Source organism: Sprattus sprattus (assembly GCF_963457725.1).
Source record: "Sprattus sprattus genome assembly, chromosome: 8".
Lineage (NCBI taxonomy): Eukaryota > Metazoa > Chordata > Actinopteri > Clupeiformes > Clupeidae > Sprattus > Sprattus sprattus.
In genome coordinates, this window is record NC_137927.1 from 6,397,485 (window position 1) to 6,401,583 (window position 4,099).

Genomic DNA, 4,099 nt, shown 5'->3' on the forward strand with positions numbered 1-4,099 from the left:
GTTTTGCTAAATAGCAGAGGGGAGTGCAGATCAGACTATGTATGTAAAGTGCAGTTAAGACAGGTGAAGAACAAGTGGTGTGGATTGAGGAAGAGGGCATAAGTGGAGTACAGTAAAACAGTATAAAGCAGTCAGTGCAAATGAACAGGTGGGTCAAGGTCCATGGCCGTCAAGGCCGGGAGGAGTACAGTCACTAGGGGTCGATGTGCCAAGGCGGGGTGATGTTGCAGGGTTCAGCGGGGGGGGGGGGGGGGGGTGAGGGGAGGTGCAGAGTTCAGCAGGGAGACAGCCCCAGGAAAGAAGCTGTTCCTGAACCTGCTAGTCCGGGAACGGTTGGGGTGGGAGCTGTACTTGGTGATGCTGCGCACCCTCCGCAGATATCTTCTGTGCTGGACAGCCTCGATGGTGGGGAGTGGGGAATGTTGCCTACATTTCTATTCCTTTCATATGCAAATACTATTCATTGTAAAAATAAAAACGAACAATTACATTATTTTCATGAAAGTGGTGTGTTTCTCCCAGCATCACTCCTGTACTTGTCAGAGTACAAACAGGACTGATGAGGGGAGTCCGTTTCATAAATCTGCCAGCTTCCTTGGAAAAGTTAAGAGGGGGTGCTTATTCTGCCTGTTGTGAAAATAGGCCTGTCGTGATATGCACCCCCCCCCCCCCTTTAAAAGAATTGTGTTGATCCGAGCATCAAATGCTTTTCAGAGTACAACCATGGGACTAGTATGAGTAAGCAGAGTGAGTATCATGCATGTGCCACTTTCTTAGTAAAAGTGAAGAGGGGGTGCTTATTCTGCCTGCTGTGAAAATAGGCCTGTCGTGATATGCACCCCTCCTCCCTCTTTAAAATAATTGTGTTGATTCGGGCATCAAATGCTTTTCAGAGTACAGACATGGGACTAGTATGAGTAAGCAGAGTGAGTATCATGCATGTGCCACTTTCCTAGTAAAAGTGAAGAGGGGGTGCTTATTCTGCCTGCTGTGAAAATAGGCCTGCCATGAAATGCACCCCCTCCTATTTTTTTTCCTATTCATCCCAGCATCAAATACTTTTGACAGTACAGCCATGGGACTAGTATGTCTAAGCATAGTCAGTTTCATGCATGAGCCACCTTCGTAGTAAAAGTTAACAGGGGGTGCACATTCTGGCAGGTAGGAAACCAACTCTGCCGTGATACGCACCCCCTCGATTTTTTTTTCTGTTGATCCTAGTATCAAATGCTTTTCACGGTACGCAGATGAGACTAGTATGTGTAACCAGAGTCAGTTTAGTGCATGTGACAGCTTACAGTAAGAGTTATGCTGGGGGTACATATCACAGGAAATGGAACACAAGGCCAGGTACTTTTAACTGCATGCAATTGGTGCCAAGATATGTATGAGTTTGATAGATCTGACAACAGATAAGTCAATGGTGGATGTGGAATTGGTTTATTATATTTTAACTAATAAACAGCAAGAAAATGGTAGCTATTTGATGAAGAGAATATGCCCTTTAATGGTGAGAAACACACAAAGGTTATGACTTGTCTATCAGGCATAGATCACATTACATTTTTTTTATCAAGTGATATTCAGGATCAGAAGGCTATTGTTTTAACCTATATACAGGTTAACCCGATTAAAAGCACTTACTTTTGAACCTATGAATTCCAAGAAATGCTAGAATCATATTTAGTCTTGTGAAACGGCGTGTTAAATACATTCAACTTGCTCAAAGCAAAATTAAGTTTATTCATATTGTAGTCATGGCTGGGGTAGGCTATATATTTCCACAGAACAAAAAGGTGTTATTTTGCGTTTGCTATTATCCGAGTTTTTTGGAAGAAAACATCGGTTGTTTGTACTCTTTAGAACAGTTTTAAAGACTGTAATCACTTGTGTTCTTCTCTTCCATCTCTTTCACAAATAGTTTAATCGTAGTATAGTATTTTTCCCTGCGTTTGTTTAGGCGAACTGCTTTCCTTTCCGATCAAGCGAGTGGTGCGCGCTCCCGCGAGGGGGTGCATCTGACGCGGAGGGTGCTGAATCAGGTACAACACCGGCCTACGTGCGCAACCGGGCGATTATGCGCCTTTTAGTGTTAGCGTAATATTTTGATTTTGAATGATAAAGTTCCTCATAATCGAATACAGCTAAAATTAAATACTCGTCAATCTTTAACATCGCCATTGTCAATTGTATGTTGCCGCTACCAGCATCAACACAGAAGTACGTTTTCAGGTAGTAAAGCCCGCCTCTTGCTTTATCTGATTGGCTGCCTAGGCCGAGTGTGAGATTGATGAGCGCTTCGCCTCTGCGCCTTTCACTGGAAACTTTCAACTTTTAAGAGCACCTAAAAACCGCTAGAAAGACGCAACGCGTGGCGGATAAAAGGCGCACACGCAAGGCGCCGTACCATAGGAAACAATGAATTTGCTAGCGTCCCGTTTTTAAAAACGCGTTTGGTGTGTTTCGGTCCTAACAGTATTCTCAACTTTTCAGCGCAAGGCAGCCAATCAGATCAAGCAAGAGGCGGTCTTAACTACTTTACCACTGCTTTCCTGTTTTGATGCTGGTAGATGTGGTGTCGCTGCCAAATGTGAGTCGCTGCCAAATGTGAGTCGCTGCCGAATGTGAGTCGCGCATGCTCAAACAGCATAAAGTGGATATATTTACTGGTTTATTTAATTGTGTTGTAAACGGTGAACAGCTAAGGCTCAACATCAACATATGGGACTGGTTTTAACACCAAGGTTTATGATGTTAAGCTTCATGTGTATTGAATTATTAGTTAAGCAGTCCATTCATTACTAGTAACAGTAATACAACATAGCCCCATATGTTGACGTTGAGCCTTATGCTGTTAACCGTTTACAACACAATTCAATATGAAATGTACCAGTATTATGCGTTAAAACCAGCCCCATATGTTGACGTTGAGCCTTAGCTGTTCACCGTTTACAACACAATTAAATAAACCAGTAAATATACCCACATTATGCCGTTTGAGCATGCGCGACTCACATTCAGCAGCGACTCACATTCGGCAGCGACGTGGTAACGTTATTTTACAAACGAAAATGGCGATGGCAAATATGGAGGAAAACTTAATTTAAGCGGTATTTAACTAAGAGGAACTATACAATTCGAAGTCCAAAAATGATTCAAACTCCAATAGTTTGTATTACGCTTGATCGCCCGGTTGCGCACGCAGACCCGCTTCACAGGTGCACCCATAGACATGTATAGGTAGACGCCCCCTTCGGCCTTGGACCGCATAAATCGTCGGCGCCATCTTACCAAAGGAGCTATTTCTCCATCGGAGTGAAGATGCCTAGTTCATGCGCCGTTTGGGGGTGCACTACCGTCAGGACGATTCAATCAAGATCGCAAGGAATTACCTTTCACAATAAGACTAAACAATTGTTTCTATTTGTAATGGTAAAATTCAGTCATGTCACGTAGATCATGTATTATGTTGAGCGCTAAGAGCTAAGTTGAGACAGCTAAGTTGCCACCAGAATCAGACTATAGCTAGTCTAACGTGAAATGAACATGAAGAGCAAAGCCTTATTCTATCGTTCGTCAACAGGAGATAATATTGTCAAGAAATATAGGATATACAGTATATATATATATATAATCTACCACTACTTGCTTGTGAGTAATTACAATGTACTGTATGTATAATGTAATTATATAGCATTTATGGTCGCAACGGATGGCTGCGTTTCGGCTGAGCGACTGGCCTGAATTTCTCTCTGTGATGTATTTAAAAAAGAGACTAGATTAAAAAAAGGCTCAAAACATGCCACTGTATATGTAATAGTTCTACAATATATGAAGGTGTCACGTAATGAATGAAACTACGGAAAAAATGTCACGATATTTTACATGCACCTGTGAGATGCACCTGCAGTCAGTCGCCGGCCGAAATTGACGTTTTAAACGTTAAATGACTATAACAATATAAATAAATAAATAACAATATTGCTATTTAAATGTTTTTTTTTTTTTTTTTAAAGATACATCTGTATTATGAATCTGACTGACTGGCTAGCTTAACCTTTCTCGCAATTTTAAGGTTTCCCAAAGAGAAGCAGTTGAG